The sequence below is a fragment of the Heterocephalus glaber genome, unplaced genomic scaffold (assembly GCF_053883595.1).
Source record: "Heterocephalus glaber isolate CG9 unplaced genomic scaffold, H.glaber_assembly_v1.0 deba00001729, whole genome shotgun sequence".
Classification (NCBI taxonomy): Eukaryota; Metazoa; Chordata; class Mammalia; order Rodentia; family Bathyergidae; genus Heterocephalus; species Heterocephalus glaber.
Genome location: NW_028258440.1, coordinates 5,426,705 through 5,453,834, shown reverse-complemented (window position 1 = coordinate 5,453,834; position 27,130 = coordinate 5,426,705). Strand labels below are relative to the sequence as shown.

Here is a 27,130-nt window from a genome sequence, read left to right as displayed (position 1 = left end):
CCTGAGGATCAGTGGAATAGATTAGAAGATCCAGAAACAACTCCAGACATGCTCAGCCACCTCATGTTTGACAAAGGAGCCAACCACCATCATTGGAGGAAAGATAGCCTATTTAATAAATGGTGTTGGAAAAACTGGATTTCACCCTGCCAAAGATTAAAGCTAGACCAAACCTATCACCATGCACTAAACTAAGATCAAAGTGGATTAAAGATCTAAATATTAAGACAGAAACAGTAAACTTGCTGGATAAGTTAGGTAGAACTCTTGAATACATTGGCATAAGAAAAGACTTCATGAACAAAACCTCAGCAGCATGGGAACTAGCAGAAAGAATCAACAACTGGGATCTCATCTTATTCAAAAGCTTTGGCACTGCAAAATAAACCACCCACAGAGCTAACAGACAACCTACAATATGGGGAAAAAAATTTAGCAGCTGTACCTCAAACAAAGGACTACTATCTAGAATATATAAAGAATTGAAAAAAATCAGACCCCCCAAATTCAAAGACCCAATTCAAAAATGGGCATCTGAAATGAACAGACATTTCTCAGAAAAAGAAGTAAACGCATCAAACAAATATATGAAAAAATGTTCAACATCACTGGTCATTCGAGAGATGCAGATGAAAACTACACTGAGATTCCACCTCACCCCAGAAAGAATGGCTGCTATCAAAAATCAACAAATAACAAATGCTGGCGGGGGTGTGGGGAGAAAGGAACCCTTCTCCATTGTTGGTGGGAGTGCAGACTGGTGCAACCATTGTGGAAGTCAGTATGGAGATACCCCAAAGAACTAGGACTAGAGGTACCATTTGACCCAGCTATTCCTCTGCTGCATATCTTCCCAAAAGAATTAAAAGAATCATACCACAGTGATATATGTGTACTCATGTTCATAGCGGCACAGTTTGTAATAGCTAAAGCTTGGAAGCAGCCCAAGTGCCCATCACCTGGAAACTGGATAAAGAAAATGTGGGGGTTTTTTTTATAAATTGGAGTACTACTCAGCCATAAAGAATGAAAAACTGGAGTCATTTATAGCTAAATGGATGCATATCGAGGCCATACTCTTAAGTGAAATAAATAGGACACACATGTGTAAATACTGAATAGTTTCTCCAGTGTGAGAAACTGATAGTGTAAACAAGGTTTAAAATGATTAAAATGAATAATTGATCATTTGAAATAGGAAAAAAGGTCCAAAGATGAAGGAGTGAAGGGAGGGGAAGGGGAAAGGAAAAGAGGGAAAGGAAAAATTATGAGAAAAGAAAAAAATGGAAACAAAGTCTATGTAAATAGGGAAGGGCTGAGGGATTGAAGGGCGCACAGGTAATGGGGAAAAAAATAAGAACAAACATACATCATGTACAGGTACAAACACCCAATGATAAATGTAAATGAATTGTATACCTAAAATGTACCAATAAAAGGGAAGGAGGAAAAAAAAAAGAGAGAGAGATAATGAACTTTATATTTCAAAAAATTAGAAGAAAGTATTTTGAAACTTTTACCATAAAAAAATGAAAAATGTTTGAGGAGCTATATATGTTTAACTTGATTTAAACATTAGTATATATGTGTATTATAACATTACATGTTACCTCATTAATATGCACAATTTTGTTTTGTATCAGTTAAAATAAATTTAATTTAAATTTAAAATATAATTCCTCTTCCTCAACATTTCCACCTTTCCTCAGTGACTGGTGAATGTTGCACTTTTTTTGAACTCAGAACCTTCGGCTTGTGAGGCAGGCGGCAGAACCACTAAGCTAAATCCCCGGCCCTGTTGCACTTTTTTAAAAAATGAAAATTTCCCTTATCCAAATAGACCCTCTAATATGAAGATATACTCCTTCTTCATCTGACCTCTGAGGCCTTCCTAAACTTGAGGATGTCTACCAGATCTTTGACCATTCAAGGAAAATGGTCTTCATTTTGATGTATCTTCTCCAGGCAACCCCAGAAGTTGACTTCCATTCCCACTGATGAGTCTCATCCTACTCGCACCTCTGATCATATCTTGTTTCCATTCATTCATTCATTCATTCAGTACTGGGGTTGAACCTAGGACCCAGGCACGAGGACAAGCACTCTACAACTGAGCTACATTGACAGCACTTGGTGGGAAGGTGGGGGGTGGGTCTCTCTTGATAGTCTAGCCTGGCCTCAAACTCATAATCCTGCTTAAGCCTCCTGAGTAGCAGGAATTACAGGTGTGTGCCACTGTGCCTGGCTTCTAATCTCTGAATTCATTTGCACAGAAGCTAAGATGAAGATTAATTTTCAAAGGTGATTTTTTAAAAAAGAATATGCTTCTTAAGCCTTCTCTTCTAAACGGGGAAGAAATCAGGCCAAGCTGAACCCCAGCCAGGCTATTTACTGGAGCTACTAAGTATCCTTTCTGTGCCTCTGCTCTTTCTTTCTGTCCTGAGTTGAATAGACATCCTATCAGTCATTACATTTATCTTTGGAAATTTAATCTCTATTATTCTAATAATTGGGGAAGGGGGAAAAATAAGAACCAAGAGAGGTTATGTAAAGGTGCAAATTTCCAATGATGAGTGTCATCATATTGTATACCTAAAATGCACCAATATCATTCTAATAATTAAAAATCATTTCTTCACCTGTACAAAGTCTATTCCTCTCTGACAAGAGTGTAGTTGGATGTGCATGCACACTGGTATATTAGTTAACTCAGGCTGTCATAACAAAATAGCATAGACTAGGTGGCTTAAACAATCAAAATTTATTTTCTCATAGTTTTGGAGGCTAGACGTCCCAGCCCAAGGTGCTGGCCAATTCAGTTCCTGGCGGGATCTCCTGGCTTGAAGACAGCTGCCTACTTGCAGAGTCCTCACATGGTCTTTCTGTAACCAGCATAGCAAAATGAAATTTTTTAAGTTAGAATTTCTTCCTTTAGAGAGAAGCTGCTTTTCCAGCCTTCCACAGGCCTAGAATATAAACCACCACACCCTCTTCTCCTCAGCCCAGATGAATGGACAGAATACGGAGATACTGGCCCCAGGAGGTCAAAGTCAAATTTCATTTCCACAAGGAAGGGAGGGAGAAGAAAGAGGCCAGAGGAGACACAAAGCAAGCTTTAAATTGTTTATTGTCTCTTTGTATTCCCTCTCTCCTCTGTTCCTTACTATAAAGCACCCTTACACATCTGGACACAGATGGTGATTTAGGTGCTGGGGCCCCTCCATCTCCTTGCTAACGTTGAATAAATTCTTTCTCCTTTTCCCTAAGCTAAATGGCCTCTTTTGATTTGGTCAGTTGTGAGCAAATGATCCTGAGGAATCTGAGAATATAGACCTAAGTGGCCAGTAACATTTCATTTCTGGTGCACTGAAAGAGATCTCTGGTGTCTCTTCCTCTTCTCAGAGTGCTGTCAGATGAGAAGCCCAGCTTTATGACCGCCCATAACCTTTGTTACCTCCTCATATGCTGTACCTCCAAATATAGTCACACTGGGAGTGAAGACTTAAATATTATGAATGGTAGCACAATTTAGTCCATAACAACTGGGTTAACAGTAAAATAAAACTTTTCATTTCTTAGTAAATTCATGGGTTATCTGAGATATATGTGGAGAGCATGTATCTACATATATACAAACGTTAGAACTGACCAATGGAGAAGTGAGCAGGTTGTTCTGGAATTGAAGATGCAAAGAATGCACTTGGGGAAGGAGGATGAAGGATGTTAGGAAGGATGGGGAACTCATTTGGTAGACCAGTAAAGAAAGAACAGCAGCACCCTATACTTGCAGTTTTTAACCAAGGCAGCAGTGAGATGCTAGCAAGGTTTCATGCCAAAGCAAACAAATTCCACAGGATTAAGTAGGCTTTTTTGACTCCCCACTTCTCCCAAAATCCACTGGGCCAAAACTCTGCCTGATAAACTGGAATATGAACATTGCTTAACCTGTCCTATTCTGATTGTTGGCTCACAAGAACGGCAATTATGTCCATTTAACTCACTCTCTACAGTATTATTGTGCAGAGAAGCATTTAAATGCTTTTGATGATGATGATTATAGAATATAAAGGGCTGCTGACAAGTTTCATTGTAAGAACTTTTATAACCCCACCATTAAGGAGATGAATATCTTCATATTCCTAAACAAGAGGTAATCACATGTCTAAAGGCTCTTTGCCCCTCACTTATTTTGTTAAGCTGCTATTCTCATTTATTCTCCATTTTCCCCCTTGATGTGCACTAGTTACTATGGAAACATCAAGATACCATACTTTGAGCATATCAACATTTTCATGTTCTATTAGAGTATGAAGGCAATTTACATCAAGGTATTGGGGGAGGGAGTTGTTGCTGAGGGTTTCAGATAAATGCAAGATTGAAAAAAAAAAAGGCATGGCACTGCCAGACAAACACAGGCTTTATTCATACAGCACCAAAGAAGGCTTAGCGTTCTCACCTACCCACTCTGTATACCACAGTCCTGGCTGTAGTTACAAATATTTTCCTATCCAATAAAAATATTCATGTATACCACCAGCATTGGTTCTTTCAACTTAGAATTTTAGAAGAACACTTTTTTGGGGGGGGTACCAGGGATCAAACTCAGGTCCTTGCGCCTGTGCAGCAGGCCGCAAAACCACTGAGCTAAATCCCCGGCCTAGAAGAACACTTTTAAAAATTAGTCAGTCTGGGGATTTAGCTCAGTGGTACTGCAGCCTGCCTCGAAAGCACAAGGTCCTGAGTTCGATTCCTGGTTCCAAAAAATAAAAAAATTAGTCAAGAGGGACTGAACCATGCTATGGAATTAGCACACTACTGAACAACTGACTTTATCATCAACAAATACAATACACACACATAACACATATATCAAATATGAAGTCCACAGTCCAACCACGAAATTAACTGTGAGCTACAAGTATCTGTACCTGTTCTTTCTGCCTTTGCTCCTTTTACATGAGAGTCCTAGAAAAGTTTAATCACTTTTGTAATTTCAACTACCACCCAAATGCTGAACATTCTCAAATACATATTTCAATCTCAAATCTTTGACCACTTTTGTGTAGGTACCTGCTATATATGCATCTCTGTCAACACAATGCTTTGCATACAATTAAAACTGAACTCATCATCTGTATTAGTCAAGGTTCTACAAAGTTCCCTAGAGAAAGATTATAGATAGATAGATAGATATGAAACTTTAACATTCATTTTAAGGAATTGGCTCACATGATTATGGAAACTGAACAATTCCATGATAAGCTATCCGCAAGCTGGAGACCCAACAGAACCAGCACTGTAGCTCCAGGCTGAGTCCAAAGGCCTGAGAATCAGGAGAACCAGTAATGTAAATTTCAGTCCAAATGCAAAAGAAAACCAATGTCCTAGTTTGAAAAAAAGTACAGAAAATGAATTCTCCTGTTCCCTGCCTTTTGTTCTATTAAGGCCTCAAATAGATTGGAAGAGACCCATCTTTACTGAGGACAATCTATTTTACTCAATCTACTGTTGAAATATTAGTCTCATCCAGGAGCATCCTTACAGAAACACAGTTATAGTCACTTCCCTCATAGCTGAGATACAATACCCAACATCCACAACTTAAAGGAGGAGAAGCTTATTTTGGCTCACATTTTAGGCCATAATTGGTTGGGTCCAGAAGAGGACTACATGTCACAGGAGCATGGCAGAAGAGAGCTATTCAAAGCTTGGTAGACAGGAAGCAGAGAGAGGCAAGAAAGGACCTGGGAAGGGAGCCATAACCTTCCATGATCTTCACACCCACAGTGATGGTCTCTTCCAACCAGATTCCACCTTCTACCAGTGAGTCAGCTAGAATGCCCCTATAATCCAATCACCTTCCAAAGGTCCTTCTTATGATCTCATGAGGCTTTAGGGGGACATCCAAACATAAATCATAATATACACCCAGAATAATGTTTAGCCCAATATCTTGGCATGCCCATGTTTCAGTCAAGTTCACACACACACATAAAATTAACCATCGTATCATCTTTCCTCCTTAGTTGATATTATTCCATATTCTTTACTTCAGTTGTGATACCACATAATCTGTTCACTCAAGCTAGAAGCCTGTAAATCACCTCTATCTCTTCCCTCTCTTATTTACCATATTAAATTAATCATCATGTCCTGCACATTTTACCTTCTAAAATGTTCCTTGAATTTTTCCCCTCCTCTATATTTCTTTTTTAAAATATTAAGTGTTAAATAATGCCATGAAGCCCTGTAATCCCCACACTCTGGGAGGTTGAGGCAGGAGGATCACAAGTACCAGCCCAGCCTGTGCAACTTAGCAACTTAGTTTAATGGGAAGGCCCTGAGTCCAAACCCCCAGTACTGCTAATAATAATAATGATCATAGCAATAATGATGATCATGCCATGAGAGATGATTAAGCTCACTTCCACCACCACCAGCTCCTATCTGCTCTTTCCAGTAGTTATATTGTTTTTATTTCTTCTAATGGTCATCTTTTTCACTTTTTGTTTTTTTTTTTGAGACAGGGTCTCGTTATGTAGCCCAGGCTAGCCTTGAACTCACTGTGTAGCCCAGGCTGGTCACCAACTTGTGACGATCCTCCTGCCTCCTGAGTGCTGGGATTACAGGTGTGTGCCACCACGCCCAGCTTTTCACCCTAAATAATACGCATAAACTTATATTTTCTATCTGATCAACTGTAGATAGTATCTCCTAATTGCCTATTTTGCAAAATGAAGTCACACTTAGTGTTGAACGTTTTCCTCAACCCTACATTCCAATGTATATCTATTTCTCCATATCTCTATTTTCACCTTTGTCTACAACATCATCTCAGCAAGCATCCTGGCTAGTCTCTCTACTTCTATCTTGTCCCTCTACATCAGTGGTGGAGAACCTATGGCACACGTGCTGCAGCCAGCTGTTTGGTATCATTGAAAGCTCTAAAAGTTTTGCTGTCACTGCTCTACATTAACTCTATATACAACAGCCAGAGCAATCTTTTTTTGGGGGGGGGGGTACTGGGCACTCTACCACTAAGCTACATCTCCAGCCCTTTTAATCTTATTTTTTTAAATTTTGAGACAGATCTTGCTAAGTTCCCCAGGCAGATTTTGAACTTGTGATCCTCCTGACTCACCCTCCTTCAGGGCTAGAATTACAGATATGTACCACTATGCCCATGTCAGAGTAATCTTTTATAAGGCTAAATCAATTTCTTCTGTCAATGGTAGGATAGTTTCAAATTAACCATTCCATGGCAAATAACTATAATAGCTAAACAACACATTGAAGGGCTACTAATTGAGGGCAAGAAATTGAGAGGCCAAGATTCTGGAGAGAAGAGAAACCCAAAGAGAGAGAGAGTGGAAACAAGGGAAGGAGAGAAAGAGAAAGAGGGAGGAAGGGAGGAAGAGAGAGAGAGACCGGATATCTGGTTGCATTTTTGCTTTTAAGGAACTTGCCAATTTGAAATCTGTGGATGAAAAGTTAATAATCTGTGCAAATTGAAAATTGTGTGCTAAACAGTGGCTTAGAGCTGGGTTTAGTGGCACATCCCTGTAATCCCAGCGCTCAAGAGGCCTAGGCAGGAGGATCTTCATGAGTTTAAGTCCAGCCTGGGCTACATAGTGAATCAAGACCAGCCTGAACTACACAGATGAGACCCCATCTCAAAAAAAAGAAAAAAGACAACAAAAAACAGTGGCTTAGGGCCTAAGAAGCTGAGCAGAGCAGAAAAGGCTATTTCCAAGAACTGGAACATACAATAAGATGAGCTTGAAGCTTCTTTTTGTCCTTACAAATAGATAAATGCTCAAAGAAAGATGAGAAAATGACAAAAAGCCACAAAAGCTATCTTAAAAAGCCTCCCACTGGCTAAATGTCAGCAACAAAATAACAGACTAAAACCCACTGAATAAAGCAGGAAGCCAGATGTCAATACTGACATGAGCAAATGAATGAGAAAGCTGGTGAGTGTGATGAGTCCTCATCAGGTTTTAAAGTTTCCCTCCACAAGATACTTTTTTTTCATTACTAAGGATTGAACCAGTGAGCTCTGAGCTATACCCCAGCTCTTTTTATTTTTTGGCTTGAGATAAGATCTCCCTAGGTTGCCAAAGCTGGCCTTGAACTTGGGATCCTCTTACAGGCATGTGCCACCATGCCCAGCTGTGTATGCCTTTTTTTTTTTTAACCGGTACTGGAAATTGAACTCAGGACCTTGCACTTGCCAGGCAGGCATGACACCACCGAGCTACATCCAGGCCCTTGAATGGCGTTCAATTACTAATTTATTTGTCCTTTTTTGCATATGTATGGTACAGAGGATTGAATCCAGGGGCACTCTACCATGGAGCTACACCCCTGACCCTTTTTGGTTTTTATCTTGAAATAGGGTCTTGCCAAGTTGCCCAGACTGGCCTCAAACTTGTGATTCTCCTGCCTCAGCTTCCCAAATAGCTGTGATTTTAGTCATGTGCTACCTCACCTAACGAGGTAAAGAATAACTTTACAGTAGGGAAGTCTAGAAGATATCATGTAAATCAAATGAAAAAAGAGAACATCATCAAAATAAAACACATTGAATCATGTATTCCCTATTGGGATGCAATGAAAGAACCAAGAATCCCTTCTTTTTTTTTTTTATGTACTGGGGATCGAACTCAGGTCCTTGCACTTACAGGGTAGGCAGCAGAACCACTGAGCTAAATCCCCAGCCCTATCACTTCTTTAGAGTTCCTGCCAGAGATTAAAAACCTGAATGTAATCATGAGGTGCTATCAGATAAACCAGACTTCTGGGACATTTTACAAAATAATTAGACTGTAATCTTCAAGTGTCAAGGTTATGGAAGCCAAAGAAAGACAGGGAACTATTGTAAAATGGACACTAAATAGATGTGACAAGCCAAGAATACTTGATTCTCAAATGGATTCTTTGGCTATAAAGGGCATTACTGAAAATTGGCAAAACTTGAATGGGATCTGAGGACTGGATGGTAGCAATGTGTCAATCTTAATTTTCTAATGTTGATGGTTGTATGTTAATTTTCTGTAAGAGAATACTCTTTTTTAGGAAATAAACATGAAATATCCAAAAATGATAGTATTACCAGGTTCTGAGATTCTGGGGACTCCTAGAGAGTCTACCTCAGTTCTTCTTGTCCTGAACAAAAGGTTGGACAAAAAAAGTGTAAAAGGTAGTGAGGTTTTACACTTATTAAATGTAGGAAAAGAAACATGCTTTGCAGAGTGAGTATGAGCCAATTAAAAGTAGAAAAAGAAGTATATTCTGCAGGATAAGAGCAGACCACTGTGAAAGAGAGAACACAGTGCCCAAGAGCTTAATGGTGGCCATCTTTTGTATCTTCCACTACTCAGGCTGATGTCAGATCTAGGCTGTCCTATCAAAAACCTGCTTGAGTTCTCATGAGAAGAATTGAAGATAGCAATCTCTGAGTGGTCCCAAGTGCAGGGCTTTGGGAACTACCTTTCTTCATATTTTCTGGCTCTCCATTACTAATAAGTCATGCCCATTTGCTCAGCTGGTTTGCCACACCATAATCTCCTGCCTCGATAGAACACCATAGCAGTGACTTATTCTCAAAGGGTTTGTGTGTGACAGTGAAGTTTGACAGTTCAGCATTATAGCCAAGTGCTACAACTCAGCATTACAGCCAAGTGTTACATCTATGTGAAGGCCTCTGGAGGTGAAGAAACAAAATGGCACTCAGGGAGATGGAGGGAACCAAGCTTTATTACACCAGTGGGCCCAGAGGAATTCACACTCTGAAGTCTGAGCCCCGAATAGAAATAAAAGCAACCTCATATAGTGATCTTGGGGGGGGGGGTCACATACCAGGTAAACATGTTTGTAGAAGTGGAAGGATGGAGTTAACAAAACATCTTAAAACATCTGGTAGGAACATCTTGTAGCTTGAACAGTAACATTTGCAGTTAGGACGCTTGAACGGTTACATGTGCAGTGTAGGTGGCTTTAACAAAACATCTTATGATTCCTGGAAAAACATGGGGCAGGGGCTTGGAAACAGACAAAAGCCTGCCATGGTGTGTTGTGTAATATTTCCTTATCATGCAGACTTAAAGTTTTTTATGCTGTACTTAAAACTCTTCTATGGACTTGAGGTTGTTTTAAGAATTTTTTAAATGTTTTGTGTTTTTTTTAATGAAGTTCAGATTAAACATATGGCAGAGTAAGACTGCAGCAAAATACAACTTCTCTGGGATCTGGAATTGAGATACCTGGAAAAAACAAATCGGTGAAGAAGAAGAAAAAAGTAGATCTCCAGGAATCAGGAAGGAGCTGACAGGAAAACTAGAAACTACAGAGAAGCTACAGAAATTGGCCAGACATGGTGGCACGTGCCTGTAATCTCAGTGCTCAGGAGACTGAGACAGGAGGATCACCCTGAATTTGGGGTGGTCCTGGACTAAATAGTGAGTTCAAGGCCAGCCTGAACTACACAGTGAGACCCTGGCTAAGAAAAGCAAAAAGCAAACAAACAAAGAAATGGATCACAACACAGATAAAAAGATGGAGTAGTCTGGAGATCTTACCCCAGTTCCTGAGGAGGGGAACCTGTCTTCATAGACACAAAGTAAACCCAGAAAGGTTCAGCAGCTCCAGAGAAAAGCTGGATTGGTCCAGTAGCAGTAGCCCCAAGAAAAACCCATGATACTTTGTTTTTGTTTTGTTTTTGTTTTTGTTTTGAGACAGGGTTTCACTATGTAGTTCAGGCTGGTCTTGAACTCACTATGTAGCCCAAGCTGGCCTCAAACTGATCGTGATCCTCCTGCCTTAGCCTCTCAAGTGCTAGGACTACAGGTGTACACCATCACACCCTGGAAAAGCCACAACTATTGTAAACTGCAAAAAAGTGTGATATTTTACTCTGAAAGTGACTTGTTCACCATGTCAGGGTAGAGTTGGAGAAGAAAGCCAGTGCAGTGCCTGCTATATTTGAGAGTGTTTAAACAGGAGCCATTTTGGGAAGGGGTTATTGTTTAATACTGAGCTAACAGAACAAATTCACTCTGGGGCTTCTGGGGTCAATCTACTTTTTAAAAATAGTTTATTTAGTTGGCTTATGAGTAAGGCAGCTAGCTAGGGAAAGGTCCTGAGATGAAGTTGGGTGATATTGATAAGAATTAAAATAAGAATAGACAGTGAACTAGAACTTTGGACAAAGAATGAACGTCCTCAAACAACACAGAATGTAATTCACTCACTACTAAAGGAAGTTGCAGCTAGTCCCTACTGAAAGGAGTAGCAGAACCTCCTTACTAAGCTTCTGAGTTTCTAGGAACTTAAAATGCAAAATAACCACTTTTTCTTTAAAATCACAGTTTTCTTTTTTTGGTACCGGGGATTGAACTCAGGTCCTTGCGCTTGTGCAGCAGGCAACGAAACCACTGAGCTAAATCCCAGGCCCTATCACAGTTTTCTTTGAACCCTACATTCTAAGTAACTGGGTTAGAGAGACTGAGTCCCAGATGGTTATTTTAAATCGAAAGAACCACGTGTGATAGATGGCCACTAAACAATTGAGCGATTCCTGTGCTCTGCTTATCCATAAAAAGTTCTAGATGGACAAGGCATGTAGAAATTCCACTTTTCAGATTCCTCTCCTGGATAAACTAGGAGCCTTCTTTTCCCTCTTCTTATTTTCAATAAAAACTCTTTTTCTTTTTTTTTTTTTTTTTTTTCGGTACCAGGGATCGAACTCAGGACCTTGCACTTGCGAGGCAGGCGCAGTTCCACCGAGCTAAATCCCAGGCCCTCCAATGAAAACTCTTAACTTCCTGCTTTGGGTTCATACTTCATTCTTTGATTTTTGTAAAACTACAAGCTTGCTTTGTATAGAGTTAACGGTTTCATTACCATAGTGACAGGGTGGGAGATGGCCACAAGAGACAGTTGAAGAAAAAACTCGGGCTAGACACAGACCCCCTGAGAAGTTTAAGGTAAGGTTAGGAAGGACATGGGATCCTGCCTCCTGAGTTGACAACCTAGGATGGTCATGAGTGAGTTTAGGAGGAGGCTGATTCTGGAAGTGTTGGTATAAAGTCCAGCAGACTGCTTGACACCCTTCTCAACTCATTCTGCTGCCTACATTTAACACAGAGCTCAGTGGTCTGTTTGTTTTCCCCATTTACCTATGTGATCAGGGATACACTTTGTCTCAGATGGTTACCACAGCCTGGGTTTTATGGAGAGAGGGGCATCTAGAGCTGGGGTGGGGAGGACCCTCACAAACCCACAGAGCTAAAGTGAGGCAGAGAAAGCTGTGACTTGGAGTAAACTGAGGAACATGGAAACAGAGTTGCCGGAGTAACTACACCCTTAGGATGTGAGGCAGGAGACTAGGGCATGGCAAAGCTGGCTGGAGAAGTGGGTTTGACCTGTTAATTACAAAATCCAGGACACATGTGTAGAACAGTTCCCAAAGCCCTGCATGTGGACTTCTCTCCAGAACTCAAGTATGACCTAGACCTGACCTCAGCCTGAGGTGTAGTAGATAAAAAAAGGATAGTTGACACTGAGCTCTGTGCTACTGTATCCTTTCTTAGTGGTCCACTCTCACACTGTAGAAGAGTGTACTTTTTTTCTTACTTTTACTTGGCCCAAACTCACTCTGCAGAACCTGTTTCTTTTCCTACCTTTAATAAATGTAAAACCTTGCCACAGTTTGCACTTGTCTTGGTCAATTCTTTGCTCAGGACAGAAAGAACCTAGAAACCAGCACTAGAAGGAGACTCCAGCACCCCAAAACCTGGTAAAAGGTAGGTACCATTGACTGACCATGCCAAGTAGGAAAAGGAGGGCAAGATTCAGCATTCATATACAAATCATGAATGTGGAAACAAAATAGGTCTTAGTAGTGACTTACTGTACTGCAAACTCTGGAAGAAACAACACATTCAAAAACACAGCGGAGGTTTTTTAAAATAATTTCTCCTTTTCTTTGTCACTTTTTTTTTGAATTTGAGGATTTGGGGGTATTTTTCTTTTTCCTTCTTTCTTTTGCTGTTTTTTCTCTTTCCTCAATTATTTTTTTCTAATACTTATATCTAATTCTATTAATTTTTTTAACTCCCTTTTAGGATCTTTTATCTCACTTTTCCCTTCTCATCATGCTTTTCTCTATTTCTCAAATTTTACTTCTTTTATTTTCCCCTTTCCCATCTCCTCCATCTTTACTAGTATTGCTATGAAGCTTTATATAACTCTTATTATTGTTGAATTCTTTTCAATTGTTAATGGTGGTATAGTTGTTGCATTTCTGTATGTCAATATTTGGTTTGTCTTTTAGTCTATTATAACTACAGATCTCTTTTCTATTGTTAAAGTTAGTACAGTGGTGGCTTTTATTGGTTCTTAGAGTAGGTCAATATCCAGTTTAACTCTATTATTTTTGCTATTGCCAGGGTGTTAACATTATTGCTATTAACTGGTTTTTACTCTATGCCAATATCTGATTTGTCTTTGTGTCATCAACAGTACTGCAGTTCATTTCCAGAGAACTAGGTACTGGGCCAATTGCACTGTACTCTCTCCTCCCAAATTTACAGAGGTAGTCAGATCTTGAGACAGAGGCAAAGGCTTATGGTTAGGCACAGCCAGAGTGCATCACTGGAAAGCAAACACTAAATAAAGAGATCTCCATAGTAGCAACAAAGTCTTTCCACTATAATTGACCCACAAACCTCAGCAAAAAATTAGAAACATTAAAAAAAACAAGGCAACAAAATGTTTCCCAAAACTCCCAACTCCCCAAAGCTGATCGATGGGACAAGGATGGAAAGGAAATCAAAAGCCAAACAGCTGAATTATATGAAATGATAAAAGAGGAGACAAAAAAGGATCAAAATGGTGCTGGGTGAGCTCAAAGATGACATAACTAAATAGATAATGGACCTAACAAAATGAGCAGTGAGCTTATAAAAGACACTAATAAAAAGATAGCTGTGCTAAACAAAATGATACAAAAAAGGAATCACCAGTTTAACAAAGAATTAGAGTTCCTGAAAAGGTACCAAACGAAAACCCAGGAGATAAAAAAAATCCTTCTGAAAATATGAATATCAAAAGTGATCAATGTGGGGACAGAGTGTCAGAACTGGAAGACAGTGCTGATGCAGGTGACCATACACTCAGAGATACCTGAAACATAACAAGAGAACATGGAAATGGATCTAACAGCTACTAGATGAAGCAAAGACTAATCTAACATTAATTGGAATTAGTGAAAATGCCACAAATGGCATTTAAAAAACTTATTTATAGAGGCTTCCAGGCTGCTGTACCGTCACTCCCAGCACATAGGAGGAGGCTTCCAGGCTGCTGTACCACTGCTCCCAGCACAGAGGAGGAGGCTTCTGGGCTGCCATACCACCACTCCCAGCAGAGAGGAAGAGGCATCCTGGCCACTGTACCACTGCTCCCAGCCCAGAGGAAGAGGCTTCCGGACCACAATGCCACCACTCTCAGTGCAGAGAAGTGGAGCCAAGCAGGTGCCAGCACCACCCCACCCCACCACCACCACCACCCGCATCGAAATGAGAAGACACGTAAACAAGTCTCAAAACCAGACTTCCAGATCACCTACAGCAACCCCAAAGGGAAAGGAGATGGAACACTCTGATACTCAACCACCTGGACCCACTGAACTGGCAACAAATGAGGATCTGGGAAAAATGAAATCAGAAATAATTTCTCAGATAATAGCCGAGATTGTCCTCATAGTGCAAGACATGATTAATAAATCTAGAGAAGAGCTGAGGAACATGATGGAATCTCAACATAGGAAACAAATGGAATCCATAAAACAGATGCAAACAGATTTCCAGGAGATTAAAAACTCCATTGAAAGTCTACACAGAAGAATGAGCCAATGTGAGGATAGAATTTCAGCTATAGAAGATAAGATTGCAATTAGTGACCAGGAAAAGAAAAATTGTTTTAAAATTGTAAGGGACCGTGAGAAATCAATCCAGCAGCTGCTAGACGATGCAAAGAAGAATAACATACGACTGATTGGAGTCAATGAAGAAAGAGGAGAGAGTGCAGATGACATAAAAGAAAATGTTCACAGAAGTGATGACAGAAAACTTTCCAAGCAGGGGAAAAGAATTTGACATACAGATAAGTGAGGCATATAAGACTCCAACTAGCCTTGATTAAAAAAATGTACACATAGGCATATAATTGTTAGGATTCCAGAAAACCAACAGAAGAACAAAGTTCTACAAGCAGTTAGAGAAAAGAAACAAATCACATACAAAGGAAAGCCCATCAGAATCACAGCACACTTCTCAATGTAAACCCTCAAGGCAAGAAGAGCTTGGAGTGATGTATCTCAAGCTGTAAAGGAAAACAGCCTCCAACCCAGATTGATGTACCCTACAAAACTATCTTTCAAAATTGATGGAGAAATAAGATACTTTCATGACAATGAGAACCTTAGGAACTTCATGAATACCAATCCAGCACTCCAAAAACTTTTAGACAATATCCTAGGAAAAGACAACGAGGATCACAACCCCAGGAAGCCCAGCAGAATGAATCCATCAGGCATGACGAGAAATTAAATGCAAAGGAGGAGAATCCAACATAGAGCAAAAGTCATGACAATGATAAGTCAATATGTATCAGTTATAGTGTTTGCTTCGGCAGCACATATACAATATGTATCAGTTATAAGCATCAATGTTTTTTTTAAACAAGAAGTTTATTTAAACAACAAGACACTTGACTTAAAGGGAAAACTATCTAGGGTTCTTTTTCTTTTAAAGAGTAATTTACTCCTATATAAAGACAGATTGCCCTACATGTAACAGCTAAGTACAAAAAAGTTATAAAATTGTCCTTGGTTTTACAATGATAAATGAAAAACATTAAAATTCTCCAATCAAACAAGGTATGCAAGGATTTTTATTTTGTTGTCTTTTCTGTTAAAATAGTGAGAGCAAAATAACTTACTGGAATATAAAGATAAGAGCTGATGAGCATGCCACTAATAGAGAGAGTGAATTATTTTCACAGAACCAGTATCTCCACATCCCGTCTCCATCTGATGTCAATCAAAACATATTATTGGCCATTTAGTAAAAAAAATGCAATATGCTTGTGCACATACACCAGATACTTTATGTACAATAAAGGGATGGGGAAGGGGTAAATGAAAGAATAGAGAAAACTGTACTGTAGTAGTCAGGATGTGGTGGAACCAAATTGCAGTTTTCTAATTGAGAATGTATTCTTGGTCTGTAAGAACAGAGTTCTGGAGTAGAGTTGTTGCAGGTTCCCTTTTTGGTAGACACCTCCTGTCTGCTGCTGGAACACATCAATTGGACTTTCGTCCTCCATTTCCAGCTGTGCAGGTGTGTCTGCTTCATTGATTGGCTGTCCATCAAATCGGAATCGGGTCTGCCTCATTGACAAATCCTGTCATTCACAATAGGCTTTCGTTAGTTTACTAAGTGGTGTACGCCTCTTAATCTTAAACTGCACCACAGAACCATCCTGCCCCGCCACCTTCAAATTAATATGATCATTGTTCTCAGTCTTGACTCCTTCCTTGGGCTTTTCATCAGCCATAGTGAGTGCCAGAGTCTTCTTAGCTGCCACTTCACAAAAGAGGTACCAGGTCCGCACCAAACGAGCACACAAGCAGCTCCAGGAGCAGCAGAAGGCGGCAGGAGAAACCATCAATGTTAATGGACTCAATTCACCAATCAAAAGAAATAGACTGGCAGAATGGGTCAAGAAGCAAAATCCAGGCCAGGGATTTAGCTCAGTGGTTCCAGCGCCTGCCTCAGAAGTGCAAGGTCCTGAGTTCGATCCCTGGTACCAAAAAAAAAAGAAGAAGGAAAATCCAACAATATGCTGCATACAGGAAACTTTAATTCAGAAAGAAACTCATAGACTGAAAGTTAAAAGGTGGAAAAAAATACTCCATGTGACAGGAACCCAAAAAAAGCAGGAGTAGCTATCCTCTTTGGACATCACGTTGATTTCAAACCAACACTGATTAACAGAGACAAAGAAGGACACTACATCCTAGTAAAGGGAACAATCCAAGAGGAAGAGATGACAATCATAAATATATGTGCACCAAACGCTAGTGTGCCCAACTATATAAAACAAATAGTAACGGACATGAAAAGTCATCTATGCACTAATGTAATAGTAGTGGGGGACCTCAATACCCCACTGTCACAAATAGATAGATCAACTAGACAAAACATAAGTAATGGAATACTAGAACTCAATCAAACTCTTGGGTTTTTTTTGTTTGTTTGTTTTGTTTTGGTACTGGGGATTGAACTCAGGACCTTGCGCTTGTAAGGCAGGAGCCTGAACCACTGAGCTAGAACTACAGCCCTCAAATCCTTGAACAAATGAATTTAAAGGATGTTTACAGAGTGTTCCATCCCACCAAATCATAATTCACATTCATTTCAGCTGCACGCGGTCGTTCGCCAAAATAGACCACATATTCACTCATAGAACATGTTTAAGTAAGTGCAAAGGAATTGAAGTTATCCCCTGTCTATTATCAGACCATAGGGCAATGAAATTGGAGATCAATAGCAAAAGAAACCGCAAGAATTTCATAAACACATGGAAATTGAACAACACACTTCTGAATAACCAATGGGTCACAGAGGAAATTAAAGAAGAAATCAGAGAGTTCCTGCAATTAAATGACAATGACAATACAACATATTGGAATCTATGGGACACAATGAAAGCAATCTTACGAGGGAAATTCAAAGCAGTAAATAGTCATATTAGGAAAACAGAGTGAGCCCAATTAAACAACCTGATGCTGAACTTCAAGCTTCTAGAAAAAGAAGAGCAGGAAAAACCCAAAGCTCACACAAGGGAGGAAATTATAAAGATCAGAGGAGAAAGCAATGCAATGGAGACTAAGAGAATGATACAAAAAATCAAGGAAGCCAAGAGTTGGTTCTTCAAAACAATAAACAAAATTGACAAACCCTTAGCCAACCTTATCAGAAAAAAGAAAGAAAAGGCCCAAATCCTTGCAAATAGGAATGAAAAGGGTGAAATTACAATGGATGCAGCAGAAATCCAGAAGATCGTCAATACCTACTTCCAGAACCTATATGCCAATAAGATGGAAAACATAGAAGAAATGGACAGATTCCTAGATACGTATGAATTACCAAAGGTGAATGAAGAAGACCTTAAAATTCTAAATAACCCAATATCAGTCAATGAAATTGAAAACCTAATTAAAACTTACCAACTAAGAAAAGCCTGGGTCCTGATGGCTTCACTGCTGAATTCTACAAGACATTTAAAGAGGAACTACTGCCTCTATTGTGTAAACTCTTCAATGAAATTGAAAGGGAAGCAATACTCCCAAATTCATTCCTGAAAGCAAGCATCACCTTGATCCCCAAAGCAGAGAAAGACCCAACCAAAGAAAAGAACTATAGGCCAATCTCACTAATGAACATAGATGCAAAAATCCTTAATAAGTTACTTCCAAATAGAACGCAGAAGATCATCAAGAAGATCATATACCCTGACCAAGTGGGATTCATCCCGGGGATGTAGGAATGGTTCAACATATGCAAATCAATAAATATAATACACTATATCAATAGAGCCAAGGACAAAAACCATTTTTTCAGAAAATTTGGTCCTTCCACAAGAGATGCAAGCACTTCATCCCATAGTTTCTGGTTCTGACAGTCTTCTCTGATTAGATTCTGCTGCTGAGGGGTAAGCTGGAAAGCCTTGACAGCTTCTGCTCAGTCTGATGCTTTGATCACTTTGGAGGCCCTTGGACATTCATCATCTGAAGTTGGCCTCTTTAGTCTTCTTCCCTTCCTTATCTGAAAGGAAACCTGCTGGATACTGTAAAGGAAGGCATAATCTCCTTGATTGCTCTATTCCCTCTGAGGTCCAAGGTGCAGGATCAACATCATCTCTTCTTAAAAGTTAGTGCCAAACCAAGAATCCATGACTGGATGAAATTTTTGGCCAGTATTTCACCACCTTATAAATGCCATCATATCCCTTGCCCTCTTCAGGAGCATATTTGCTGTTCTTCCTCCCTTTAAAACTGCATATCACTCTGACTGGCTTACCAGCTCTCCAATTCCAGGACTCTGCTCCAATTTTATCATCCAATGGAGCATCTCAGTTTAGGGCCAATCCCTTGTTTGTGTTTGTTAATGTTTGATGAACTGATGGTGCACCAATTCTTTTATTACCAGCAAGATTTTTATCACTACTTCCAGTGTATGTAAGTTCATCACCTCAGTCCACTTCATCTGCAAATCCACCAGCCAGGACAAGAGAATAAGCCCCATCATTACTGCGACCATGAATTCCACCAACATGGGGCCTATGAACACCTGCTTCGCTCACCTGAACTCTAAATCTCCAAGTTGATCCAACAGGAATACCCAGCATAAGCCCATAATGATTAGAAGGGACAATCGTACATCCTTTTGTAAGGCCAACACAAGCCATGCCCCTGCCCCAGTCTCTCTGGCTTTCAGTACTAACTGAAGGCATCTTTGCTTTCTTTTTACTCATCTTGAGTCTTTCACCAGCCTTTACAACTTCACTGGAATCAGTTTTACAGCAAGGACAATACCAATATTCTTCTTCTGGGATTTTATCCAAGGGTGGATTCAGGCAGTAGACATGATAGGCCATATTATATTCATTGCAAAGAAGCTGCATGTTCGGTTCACCACATTTATGACAAGAACACATATGACATTTCTTATCTGGGTCTCCACCACACAGGTCACATTCAGGGTCATTTTCCCTTAAAAACCTTCCATGTGTGAATGAAAGAGGATTGGCTCCAGGCTTCTCAATCTTGAAGATTTCTTCTACAAATATTACCCTGCAGTCATTTAATGTTCCTTCTGAACCTAATAGGAAAATTTTCACACGAAGTTCTTTTTTAGTCCTTGAAATTGCCTTCAATGTGGTAATTTCTGCATCATACCAAAATCCTCTTTTTGCTGGATTTTCTACATTATAATTAGCCATTACCACATCACCAAGATTTAGTTCATTCCATTTCAAAATGGTTCTAGCGCATGGTCAAAGATCCTTGACATTCATTTCTAGAGTACCACTTTCCGGATATCTTTGGTAAATGACAGCTTGTTCAAGCTACACTGCTGCACTCAGAGGTTTCAAGATGGTCATGCACAGGTTTGCCCAATAAGCAGTTTGCTTTCAACTGATCATCATATTCGATATGATAAATAACGTCTTCATCAGCAGCAACACAGTCTGAATTAGACGTAGAAGGGGCACTGTCCAATTGATGTGTGTTCTACTTGGAATTATGATTTACATTTCTATTAGTCCTTTTATAAGAACTGCCATTCTTCAGTGGAGTTTTGCCACGTGGATGTCCATCAGAAGCTCTAGTAGCACTATGTATATGTGCTTCAAACCAAGGATCAAGGCCGACATCTCTGGCATCCACCAATTCATTTACCTTATAAAGTCCAAAGCCAGGATCAATAAGACAAGCACGAGCTGATGTAGATGGCTGACTTGCAGACCCCACCCTTGAAATTTTCTTTACTTTAGGTGGACTATTAGAGCAGGGTTTCATCTGTACATCAGTCTGTTTAGATGTGCTAGGAAGATCAGGATCTGGAGGAACTAGTAACTGAATTATCATTCAGCCCAACATCGTAGTCAAATAAGGTATATCCATTTTCCAACAAAAGGAGAGACTTGCATCAGTGCAATCAGAAATTTAAAAAGACAAAATCACAATGGATACCACCAAAATCCAGAAGATTGCTAGTATCTAGCTAATCCCCTCCCCAGTCCCTGTTTGGGTGCCTACTGTAGCCATCCCACCCAGCTAGCCTTCCCTGCCAGTCTCCTAAAATAAATTTTTTTAAAAACTTATTTGCAGAAAACATTCCAATTATAGTGAAAGAATTTAACATACAGATAAGTGAGGCATATAGAACCACATATAGCCATGATCAGAAAAGAACCTCTCCATATCACATCATAGCAAAATGTCAAAAGTCCAACATAAAGACAGAATCTGAAAAGATGTTAAAGAAAAGCAACAAACCACTTACAAAGGTAAACCCTTTAGAATTATATTGGACTTCTCAACACAAAACTTAAAGGTCAGGCCAGGTGTGGTGGTGTATGACTATAATCCCAGCACATGGGAGGCTGAGGCAGGAGGATTGCCACAAGTTTGAGGCCATCCTGAACTGCATAGTGAGACCCTGTCTCAAACAAGACAAAACAAAGCAAAACAAAAAATTTATAGGTCAGGAGAGGTAGGAGTAAAGGGTTTCAAGTCCTTAAATAAGACAACTTCCAACTCAGACTTTTATATCCTATAAAACTATCTTTTAAAATTGGGGAATAAATGAGGCTTTTTCATGACAAAGAGGACCCTAAAAATTTCATGACCACCAAAACAGTATTCAAACAAATTCTCAAGAATATTCTTGAAACAGACAATAAATCCAACAATGCCAAAAAGTCTAATGAAATGAATAAACCAGGTAAGATGAATAGTTAAGGAGAAGAGGAAAAAAGAGAGACAGCAACAGGAAAATAATCCATTGACAAGAGTAAGTCAATGCCTTTCAGTAACAACTCCTAAAGCTAATGGTCTCAACTCTCCAATAAAAAAACACAGATTGGAGGATTAGATCAAAAAACAAAACCCAATGGTATGCTGCATACAAGAAACACATTTAAATAAAAGAGAAATTCACAGACAAAAAAATCAAAGAATGGAAAACAATATTTCCTGCAGTGGCAACCAGAAAACAAGCAGGAGTAGCCATCTTATTTTAAGGCAAAGTGGACTTCAAGCCAAAGAAGAAATGAAAAAAGGAGAAGCAACATGTATCATATACAAGTACAAATTCCCTATGATGAATGTTATCATTATATATATATCTAAAATGTACCAATAAATATTTTGCTTCAAAAAAATATAAGTTCACTATGTATTGCTTAAAGGAACAATTCAACAGGAAGAGATAACATTTATAAATATATGTGCACCAAACACCAGCACACCCAACTTCATAAAACAAACACTACTGAGTTTAAAAGGTCAGATAGTGAGAAGATGGCAGAGTGGTGAGCAGCAGAGAAAGAGCCTTTCTGAGATTTGGTGTCCTGACACTGGAATGTAGCAGCCTGAGGAGGAGAAGAAGGACAGAAGCAGGTCCTTGGGACCCAGGAAGGATCTGAAGTGAGAATTGAAGTTCACAGAGAGAGCAAAGAGAGAGACTTCAACAAAAAGGAGGAAAGTGGCGGTGGCACTTTGTCCCAGAATCCGTACTCATGATGTGGGAATGGCAGGTCAAACCTGCAGATGCATGGTGACTACTGGCAACCCCAGAGGCCTCCACAGAGAAACACACCAGTGAAACAGAGCAGTGGACACAGCAGACTGCAGTGGCTGGTGAATTATTCAGGTTCAGGCATCACCCAGGTGATTGGGGGGTAGCCATCTTGGAGAGAGCCCAACTGAACTCAGAACTCAGAACAGCTATGGGACAACTCCATCTAGTGGCTCCCAGTGTCGTACTGAGGGTGCTGAGTTCAAGTCGGTGGATGGTCAGGGACTGGTGTTCTTGCTGAAAGGAGGCACAGGGACTGTTGCAGGCTCAACAAAAGGTCAGATAAATATCAATACAATAATAGTGGGGAACCTCAATACCCAACAACAAACAGAATATACATTATTCTCAACAGCACATGGAACTTTCTCTCAAATAGAACACATATTCTGGCAAAAGCAACCTAATGACCCTACCAGGATTCTTGCTGCAGACAAGTCAGCATGGTGGGCATCACCTGTGGAGTGGTGGAGGATGAGGACCCAGATTGGTATTGAGAGTGACCACATATCCAGTATGAAAGGTTCTGACTAAACTGATTTACCAGGTTCCTGCTAAAGCAGGATTTTACAAGGAAATACATGGGGGAACAGGTGGCTACCAGAAGGTTTGTCAGTAAGAATCTTTGTCGGTAGGGAGTGAAGGAAAGAAGGGAGGCAGACAACTTTTAAGAGAATGAATTGTTAGGATAAGGTAAAATAAGAGAATTTGTAAGTGAGAGATGAGCTTGAAAAGATGGCAAAGTATGACAATCAAATGCAAGTGTAGAGGCGAAGGAGATTTTTTTTTTGAGACACTGTCTCCCCATGTAGTTCAGACCAGCCTTGAACTCACCACGTAGCCCAGGCTGGCCTCGAACTCACAGTGATCCTCCTGTCCCAGCCTCCCGAGTGCTGGGATTACAGGTGTACATCACCATGACCAGCTGAAGGAGATTCAAAGAGTAGAAGTGATAGGGCTGGGGATTTAGCTCAGTGGTTCCAGTGCCTCCCTCGAAAGCACAAGGTCCCGAGTTCAATCCCCAGTACAAAAAAAAGAGTAGAAGTGATTAAATAAGAAAAACAAAGATAAATAGAAGATCGATGTCAGACACTAAAAATAAGTCTTTTTACTAAGTGGATTTAGAAAATGATAGGTTTAAACAGAGAAAATGAAACAAAAATGAAAAATAGGAGTTTGTAAAAATAATGTAAAATAAGCAAGGAAGAAAGAATGGGATGCATGTAGATACGCAGGTAAAGAAAATCTGCCAGAAATAGTATGGAAGAAAGAGAATAGAGAGAGGAGACAAAGCAAAGAAGTTTAAATGTTATGGGTAAGTAGAAAATAAAGGAAACAAAGACAATGAGAGTGATAGAGATAAGGAGAGAAGACTGAAAAGGAGCCAGTAAAAAAATCAAATACAATATGAGAAAGTAAGAGAATGATAGAAAAAGAAGAGAGTAGAGAAGAGCATTAGATAAAAGAGATAGAGGTGCTTGATAAAGAGGTAAGTGTGTGGACAGGTAGACAAAGACTTTAGAAGTAGAGGAGAGGAAAAAAATTAAAAACAATCAGAAAAATAAACAGGAAAAGAAAGTGAGAGGGTCATAAGGAAGGAGAGAATAAAACAGAGAAGGCTATAAGGTCAGGAAAAGAAAAAGAAAAAATGTAGACATATACATAAGAAAACTCATGTATGATGGATAGAGGAAAGAAAGGAGAGAGAGAGGGAGGGAGAAAGAAAAGAAGGAAGGGAAGGAGGAATGAAAGGATAGACTAAAAGGCAGAAGCCAATACAAATTTCTATAATGATAGTACCAAAAAAAGCTGCAGAGTTAGAAAGGACTGCAGAAAAAAAGATACAGTTGGAAAGAAGAGAAATGGATGGCAAACAAAATGCAACAAATAATCAAAAATATTATACACTATGACCAAATAAGTCATCCCAGGGATGCAAGGATGGTTCAACATACATAAGTAAGTCAATAAATGTAATACATCACATAAATAGAAGCAAAGACAAAAATCACATAATCATCTCAATAAACACAGAAAAATCCTTTGACAAAATCCAAAATCCATTCATTATTAAAGAAAAACCCTGAAGAGAATAGATATACAAGGACCTTATTTCAATCCACTTAATTCTCATAAAAGCCACTTATGAGAAACCTACTGCCAACATCACATTAAATTGGGAAAAAATTGAAAGCTTTCCCTAAAATCAGAAACTAGACAAGGATGTCCACTATCACCACTTCTGTTCAACATAGTCCTTGAAACATTATCCAGAGCAATCAGATAAGAGAAAAAAGGAATACATAGAAGAAAGGAAAAAGTCAAACTATCTTAGGTGCAGATGACATGATCCTCTACATAGAAGACCCGAAAAATTCCACTGAAAGCCAAATTCAGCTCTTTAGCAAGATACAAAAGCAACTCACAAAAATAAATGGCATTCCTGTACACTAATAATAAACTCACCCAAAAATAAATTTTAAAAACAATACTGTTGACAATAACATCAAGAAAAATTAATTTAGGAATTAACTGAACCAAGGAAGTGAAAGACTTCTACAACAAAAACCATATCATTTGGAAAAAGAAGATCAAAGAAGACATCTGAAAATGGAAAGATGTCCCATTTTTGGATTAGCAGAACCAATAGAGTCAAAATGCCATAATTCCAAAACTGATATATAGATTTTAACATAATCCCAATCAAAATAACAACAGTATTTCTCACATATCTAGAGAAAACAATCCCAAAATTTATACAGAATCTGAAGAGACCCAGAATAGCAAAAGCAGTCCTGGCCAACAACTGCAAAGCATAAGGCATCACTATCCCAAATTTGAAGTTATATTACAAAGCTACAGTGATAAAAACAGTATGGTACTGCACAAAAACAGACATGTGGATCAGTGGAACAGAACCAAAGATACCAAAACAATGCCAGGCATGTTTATCAGGTCAAGTTGTTCAACTCTTCTAGAAGCTTAATGATTTTTTGTCTACTTTTTCTATTAATTACTGAAAGAGATATGTATAAATATCCCAACATGATGTGAATTTATTTCTTCTCTTCTTTTAGTTATGTTGGGGTTTACTTTATATATTTTGTGACTATGTTATTAGGAATAAGGATACAAAATAGTTAAATAACAAAAGACATTTCATGTAATTATTTGCCAAAATAAACCAGAATAACTATATGAATATCAGACAGAATAGATTTTAAGGGAATCAGCATGACTAGAGATAAACAGGGATTTTTCATAAAGACAAAAGTTTGATTTAACAGAAAATTAGAACAATATTATATCCCTTTATACTAAGGAATATCAAGAAATAGGAGTAGGGCCGGGGATTTAGCTCAGTGGTTCCAGCGCCTGCCTCGCAAGTACAAGGTCCCGAGTTCAATCCCTGGTACCAAAAAAAAAAAAAGGAAAAAGAAATAGGAGTCAGAAGTACTTGGATGGGTAGAAAAGAGGAGGGAAAGCCAAGCCAAGGTGTAGGATAGGATTACCAATCTTGTCACCACAGAGGCCAAGCTAGAGTTGTTAGTACTGGAAGTTCTCTGAGGAAACATGAGAAACTTACAGTTGTCCATTAAGTGGGCAGAAAAAGGAAAAATTTATCCATAGATTTGTCTCCATTGGTTCAATGAGGTGTTAACATCTTTACACTTCCAGGTTTACATAAAGACCAGAATAACTGAGTGGACTCCAACAAGCATCGTACAAATTGGCCCCAGAAAAAGTCCAAGGGCAGAAATCAAGAGGTAAACAATAAAGCTGAGGTTAATTACTATCAGTTTATGTCTGTACACAGCTGAATTCTTTAACAACAACTAGAGGGCCGGGAATTTAGCTCAGTGGTTTCGCCGCCTGCTGTGCAAGCACAAGAACCCAAGTTCCATCCCCGGTACCAAAAAAAAAAAAAAAAAAACAACTAGAGTAAGAAAAAGAAAGTGGACAGAGATATATGAGAAGAAGCATGCAACATGTCTGGTAGAAGAAAACAAAAATTAAAATAAAGACATTTTCAGATCAATGACAGCTGAGTAAATCTGTCAGAAATAGATCCATACCATGAGAAATGCGAAGTGAGGAAGTTCTTCATATAGAAGGGAAATAACACCAGATGGAAATTCAGATCTTCAGAAAGAAAAGAAGAATACTGAGAATGAAAATAGGTAAACATTAAAAGTCTAACTCAAGGGCCGAGGATTTAGCTCAGGGCAGTGGCACTGTGCCTGCCTCGCAAGCTCAAGGTCCTGAGTTCAATCCCTGGTACCAAAAATAAGTAAATAAATAAATAAATAAAAGTCTAACTCGGGAGCCTGAGGCAGGAAGATCACTGAGAGTTCAAGGCCAGCCTGGGCTATATAGTGAGTTCAAGACCAGCCTGAACTGCAGAGTGAGACCCTGTCTCAAAAACTAAAACAGGGCTGGGGATTTAGCTCAGTGGTTCTGCCGCCTGCTTCGCAAGCACAAGGTCCCAAGTTTGATCCCTGGTACCAAAAAAAAAAACAAAAAACATTAAAAGTCTATTTTGGCCATTCCTTAATTATTGAAAAGTCAATTGACTATTTAAAGCATAAATAATACTATAAATTGTTCCAAGCACGGTGGTATATACTTGTAATTGGGAGGCTGAGGTAGGAGGATTGAGGATTCAAAGCCAATCTAGCCTACATAGCAAGACC

General features: G+C 39.3%; 3 pseudogenes; all 3 read right to left on the bottom strand.

The window, feature by feature from the left end:
* Positions 1-16,165: 16,165 nt before the first annotated feature.
* LOC101698556 (small ubiquitin-related modifier 2 pseudogene) lies at positions 16,166-16,623 on the bottom strand (annotated as a pseudogene).
* A 2,030-nt stretch (positions 16,624-18,653) lies between these two features.
* LOC101698919 (E3 ubiquitin-protein ligase UHRF2 pseudogene) lies at positions 18,654-20,073 on the bottom strand (annotated as a pseudogene).
* A 121-nt stretch (positions 20,074-20,194) lies between these two features.
* Positions 20,195-22,414, bottom strand: LOC147821576 (E3 ubiquitin-protein ligase UHRF2 pseudogene; annotated as a pseudogene).
* Positions 22,415-27,130: the final 4,716 nt, after the last annotated feature.